At 39.8% G+C, this 6,702-nt stretch overlaps 1 pseudogene; it reads right to left on the bottom strand.

Annotated features, from left to right (window-relative positions):
• Positions 1 to 5,158: 5,158 nt before the first annotated feature.
• Positions 5,159 to 5,538, bottom strand: LOC115941573 (small ribosomal subunit protein uS10 pseudogene; annotated as a pseudogene).
• Positions 5,539 to 6,702: the final 1,164 nt, after the last annotated feature.

Genomic DNA, 6,702 nt, shown 5'->3' with positions numbered 1-6,702 from the left:
CAGGTCATATTTTCTCAGTGTTGTGTGTTCTTTGTTTTTTGGGTTTTTTTTTTTAACAGGATAGAAATCTAGGTCATAAGAACACTGCCCAGCAGTTCATTCAAATCCATGATGTTTGGTCTGGTTTTCATAGAGCATTCACTCTGTCAGTGCCACTGAAACTTTTCAAACAGTGCGTACAAGGGACCCGGGGACCTTGTTCAAGTTTGGATTTTGATCCAGGAGGCCTGGGTGGGGCCCGAGACTGCTTTCCTAACAAGCCCCTGAGTGATGCCCGTGCGGCTCTTGCAGGCACCACACTTGGAGTGGCAGGGTCCTGAGCCCTGGACCCCGCAGTTGATTTATTTTCTCCAACTTCCCATCTCAGTCAGGTTTTCACTAGAGCTGAATGTAACAACAACAACAACAAACAACAATAAACACACAAGGGTTGCTTCTCTCATGTAGAAGAAGTCAGGTAGCCTGGCAGGAGTGAATACGGCAGCTCCACAAAGTTATCAGGGATGGAGTTCTTATCTTTTTGCTTTACATCAGGGGCGTGTTCCATTCTTAACTCATGGTCCAAGTGGACCCCAGAGCTCCTTATTCCAGAAGGGACAAGGCACCCACCTCTTTAGGGCAGCCTTCCCCCCTTCCCTGGCTGTTACCCCTCCCCCACATTCTGCTTACAGATTATTGATCAGAACTTAATCCCATGCCAAACCCAGCTGCAAGGGAGTTTGGGAAAGAACATCTTTTGGTTAAGTTCATTGCTGCCCAAATAAAATCAGGATTATTTATTTAGTTAATTAATTAATTTTTTTTTTTTAACTGAGGAAGAATGGAGAAATAGTTTGTGGCCACAAACCATCTCTGCCACAGAGCTCCAATTTTTCATTCCCATGAATCTTAGTTATAATTCCTGGCTGTTTTACCCTAAATAACTCTTCTTCCTCCTTACTGTTGGCTTCTTTTGTAAATGTAGGCAATTATGTCTTTCTTTCTTTTTTTGGTTTGACAAGAAGTAGCTACTGGTTTTCTATTTTATTTTCATTTTAAATTGCTTCCTCTCTCATTGTGTGTGTGCACGCGCGTGTGTGTATGCAACTTTTGTTGTATTTTTACCCAAAATCTGTAAGCACACAAAATTTACAAGTCAGATATTCTGACAGACGTGACAGAACTCTGGGCTAAACACTTTCATTTAAACAGCAGCAGTCTGGGGCAAACATTATTCCTGATCTATTTTAGATTTCAAAAAGTCCAAGCAGATGATCCTTTAATTTGGTGCCTAAATATACATGGGAGACTAGATATAACATTTAAAAGCTGTAGATCCTTGAGTATGCATATTTGTCATCCACATTCCACTAAAGAGTGTTACATTTAGAACAAATTAGTTTGGCATATAGGACAAGAAAATATTGATTATCAAATCCTTAAAAACAAGCAGAGCATTTTGAGATCCCAGAGGCTCCACCTATGGGTTTGAGCTCTTAGTAAGTGTCTTTCTAGACAGATAGCTGAGTTTTTACCTTCCAGATTCATCCAGAAGAAATGATTGTCAAGTGCCTATTCTTTCATGGTGTGTTTGAAATAAAACGATTCCACCAAATATGAAATGGAAAAGGGGATGAGCAGTATATATTAAGTTTTTAGTTTGTTTTGGGGTATGCTTTTCACTGATAAAAATTTTCAGAATTTGGGATTGTGCAGGTAGAGCTGGTGCTGAGTTTCTGAAGCTCATCAGGACTGAAATGAAAACGTTAATGTGTGAGACAGATAAATGAAAAATTTAAATGTGAGAGTTCACAGAGGTAAGGTTGTTAATTGTCACTGAAGTGGATCCCTTTTAGGGCAGTATTTTTTAAAGATTCTCAGGTGATTTCTTTGTGTGTGAGGCTGTCGTAGGTAGTCTACATATAATTCTGGCAGTTCCTTCCTGGCCGTGGTAGTTTCCTGGTGTGGGAAGCTCACCTTGTGGGCTCTTCCGAAGTTTGGTGGCTGACCTTGCAAGCTAACATACATGGTCTGGCAAATTGTGCATTTTCTGGGAACACGTAGCTGCTTACTAAGAAACTGTGAATTAATTGCTTATATTGTGTGAGACATAACTTAACCTGCATTTAGAACAAAAGAAGAAAGAAAAAAGAACATTTAAAGATATATAATACAGGTCCACAATCCATTACCAAGACATTTGGAGCTAGGTATTCTTGGAACTCATAATGTTTCATATTTTGGAAAGAGAGGATGGTGGATATACTAAATATTTCATAATCATCTAGGGGCTTGGGGCAGCACCCCCTAACACCCTCTCTTAAATCCAGGTCAGGTTTGGTCACCGGAAGAAGCTGGATCAGGTTTTGCTTGTCAAATGAGTTACAAAAAAAGAAACTTTTATTTTCACAGCCCTTTGGATTTCTGAATCTTGGATGAGAGATTGTGCCACTGTAATTCTGTGGTAACCCCCATCTAGGTGTTATCAATCATTAATTAAGACTTTGGGTCTTCTTTGATAAAACCTCTAGCTCCCATAGACTAGTCTCCCATAGACAGAACTTCTTTCTCCCAGGAAGGAGTTGAAAAGCACCTGAGACTCTCAGAAGATTAGGACTCCGGGCTCCTCACTTCCTTCTTTTGGCCACACACCTTGGCCAAAAGAAGCATGGAACAGGGTCTGCATTCAATACCCATCGAGGAAATTTGCTCACCATGTTGTCTTCCTTCTAAACAGGTGGGTCAGCTGGGGTTTCTTCTCCTCAGGTCAGGAGAGCCAAGAAGCCGAGAGGAGCAGCTGCTCTTCCTTTCTGCAGCCCCCACCCTGAAGCCTTCTCTCTTATCAGACTGAAGGTCTGTTCAGACTTTGCAAGCAACTGTCTGCTATTCTCTTTGGTGGTAATGTTTACAATCGGCCACAGAAGACGTTGTTTATAGGGCTCTTGCCTTTTTCCTTTTGAATTTTTAAAAACCTATTTTGGAAAGAACAGATCAGATGTTGGCGCCTTAGTGATGGAGCAGCTATAAATACATTCCAAGGAATCTTGGGCTTTGCAGTTCCTAGCAGGCAGTAAACTTTCTCACTTGCTGGATATTATCTAAAGACTGTCTATCCCAGGAATTCAGGTGTTCCCCTCATTTCTGAGTCTCCCACTGCTAGTCAAATATTTACCTCTCATATATTTCTACTCTTCCTCACTCCTAAATTAATAAATTCCTTGTTTCTTTCCGAAAGGAGTCTGGAGTTTTCTCCTTTCCAGATTATATTTATATGTATTTATATTTGCCTCCCCAGAAAGTTCAGTGTCACAGCTCCTTGACCTCGGGATGTATGTGCTCAAGAGTCTGGTTCAGACCCAAACTTTACAAATGATCTTTGCAGTCTTCTTTGCTTTCTCTAGTAGTTTATTGGTGTTTGCTAAAAATTTCATTCTACTGGAAAATCTTATTACTGTAATATCATTTTGACTATACAAAGATGGAAGTAGAAATAATAAGAAAGAGCACCAGATTGAAATTTGAATCCTGTGTTTGCCTGTGGCTAGTTGTGCTGAGAAAAGTAATTCACCTTTTCTGGCCCTCAGTTTTTTGTCTTAGGCTGTAGCTAATAATGTCTACCTAATTGGGCTATTCCATTAAATGGAAAAATATAAGTAAAATATGTAACAGAGTGCCCAGCTCAGGGTAGACACCTCAATAGATAGAAGTTGAATCTGAATGGAATTTTTCTTCTCAAGAGTTCATTTATTGTCACAACGTTCTACACAAAGGTATGATGAGCATTGGCCCATTTTATTGATGAGGAAGTAAGGCAAAGGAGACATTTAGTGACTTGCCCACTGAAGCCAGGAAATGAATTCAGGTCACTTGATTTCTGGATTGGATGTAAACTTTTAGGCTGAGAAATTCAGGGGTGAGAGAATTTGATGATTTGGAAACTAGGACTTTAAAGTGATCTTTGGGAAGTAGGCACATTCATATGACATGCTTTTGGGTTTTAATGATATTGCAAGAAAAAATCAAAAGAAATTACCTGAAGTGATTGGAATTTGGTAAGTCATGACTATAATGTGCTCTAGAAGGTCACCTGTGATCAGTAGTGGGCTACCTCTTTTATGTGGGGTGGCTCGATATTTCTGGAGCATCCTGTAATTCTACACACCTCCATGATGCTATTGCTTCATGTGAAATACAGAAGAATTTAGGTCAACTGTCTTGTCCAACAACAAAAACATGATGAGTATGTTCCTGGATCTTTTTATTGCAGCCTCATATACCAGTTGTCTGGAAGTGCCTGAGAAATGTATTCATTAGCATGTCTCTGGAATGCCTTTTAAAACTCTTGAAACTCCACAATCTCAGATGAAGCACTTTTGAATTGTGCTTTATTTGAACTAGTTTGACTATTAGTAATTTTCTTGTCTGTCTTCCCTTTTCTATTAGACAAAAAAGATAATATATTATAATGTGATACTTTATTGTTCTGTGTTGAAGAGTTGCTTCTCACTTGTTTCAATTGTTAGAAAATATAAGGTTGATTTTCTTTTCCTGTATTCATAGTAGTATCAATTATTTTCATCTAACCTATGCTTATCAGAACACACTCCAATTTATGTAACTCTTTCCTGGGGGTGGGGAAAATAGGTAATATAGTGCTTGGGAAAAATCAATGCATATCGGGCGCCTGGGTGGCTCAGTTGGTTAAGCGACTGCCTTCGGCTCAGGTCATGATCCTGGAGTCCTGGGATCAAGTTCCGCATCAGGCTCCCTGCTCGGCGGGGAGTCTGCTTCTCCCTCTCCCACTCCCCGTTTGTGTTCCCTCTCTCGCTGTGTCTTTCTCTGTCAAATAAATAAATAAAATCTTTAAAAAAAAAATCAATGCATATCTATGAATGTGCTTTGGTTAAAAACCTTGTGCCTTAATTTTAAACCTAGACCTTCATGAATAAATACTATATTTAAAAAGACAAAAGGACACTTACGTGCTTTTATTAATCATTGTAGTTAACTCAAATGGATTTTTCTCCCCAGCTGTAAGAATGATGGTGAATTGAAAATTTAATATTTTTAAAGTGACTATCATGTGTGGTTTAAGTGGAAGGGTGATTGTGGCAGTGGCGTTTATAAACTTTTCACTCCTAAGATTTTGAGTCTTTTTTTTTTTAACAACTAATAATTTATTTATTAAAAAGGTTGATTTAAGCATCTGCAATGGTGACTTCAACCTCAACCCCTTGCTCAATACTGATGGAAGTAATCTGCTTAACAATCTCAGAAGGACGGTGCCAATCAATGAGACGCCTGTGGATCCTCATCTGAAAATGATCCCAAGTCTTAGAATCTTCACCACAAGGAGTTTTTCTTGTAGTGATTCTCAATAGTCTTGGTAGGCATCCAAACTAGTCCTTTCACTTTGAGATTCTTTTCCTTTGGGCCTCTGATCAAGCCAGCACATACCTTCTCTAAAGATTTTACGTTGCGGCTGGTAAGAGTAACTCTAATCCGGTGACTCGCTACCTCTGGTTCCACGGATGTCTTCCCAGTGTCTTTAAAAGCCATGGATGGCTGTGGCGCGGCTTCCTGACCGACTTGTTCTTTGGTGAGAGCAAACAGTGATGAGTCAGGAGCAGGAGCTGGTGTCCCAGGCTCCGTGACCGTGTCTTCCCCAAAGAGGGCAGATCTTGAGTCTTTGATGACCGTGACACTTACTAGGAAATGGAGGCAAGCAGGAAGGTAACTCCTAGGTTACCCATTCTCTTAGCTTCACTGGTCCCATTGAACAAAATCAAAAGCCTCACAAAAATAACCACACACAAGCTTATTTTCTGTTTATGCATAGAAATCCTACCTTGTATTTCTAGCAATTCCCCAGTGTTTTGGGGGTCAGTTTTGCAAGAGAAATGTCCAAGGCTTTGAATGCTTGTCCAGGGCCAACCTCTGCTTCTACTGTCCTTAATGTCCCCCTTGGGATGTTGGCAGGGTGTGGCGCTGTAGATACCTCTGACACAGCCCTATCTTGCTTTGGGAAGCTTACATTCTTTCATGGATGGCCCCTCCCACTTCCCTCTTCTAATTACAGAATAATGACATGTATGCAGAAACTCTGCCATCCCCAATGAATACATCAAGGGAGAATGGTTCTTTAGCAACAAATACAGAGGATAAAATGGTTCCTCTGATTCTGTGTTTGCTGATTATCAATGTGCCTGAATAATTTCACATGTGTGGGCATTCTGGAAAATGCTAATAGCTGTAGGATAAGCGTAGAAATTGCAATGCCCATTCCTAAGTAGACTGACAAAGAGGCCTCCTAAATCAAAATAAAGTAGAGTTCTAAAAGCAAGTAGACTATTAGAAAGAAAAAGATGATGAGACCCTTGAAAATTTGCCAGTTGCTCTGCTAGACAGTGGGCATATGAGAAATTTAGGCCCCACTGAAGAATCTTATTTATTTGTCCATTGGCACTAACCTTGCCTTGAACTCATCATTACTTTTGAATATTTATGTGACCCAAGTCCGAGGATTTTTTTCCCCCCTGTGACATGCAGTAGTTCACATGCTGACTTTAGGCATACGATTTGGTAGTAAAACTGTAAAATGAAAATAAATGTTTTAGAGGATATTAGGTAGCAACTTAAATATCTTCTGATGGGTAATTGGTTTAAAAATGATGGACTAGCAATATAAGGCAATTCTATGCAGTAATTAAAAAAGATTGAGGT

Source organism: Leptonychotes weddellii, chromosome 5 (assembly GCF_054177405.1).
Source record: "Leptonychotes weddellii isolate Sample4059 chromosome 5, ASM5417740v2, whole genome shotgun sequence".
Lineage (NCBI taxonomy): Eukaryota > Metazoa > Chordata > Mammalia > Carnivora > Phocidae > Leptonychotes > Leptonychotes weddellii.
This window is presented reverse-complemented; position numbering and strand designations above follow the sequence as displayed.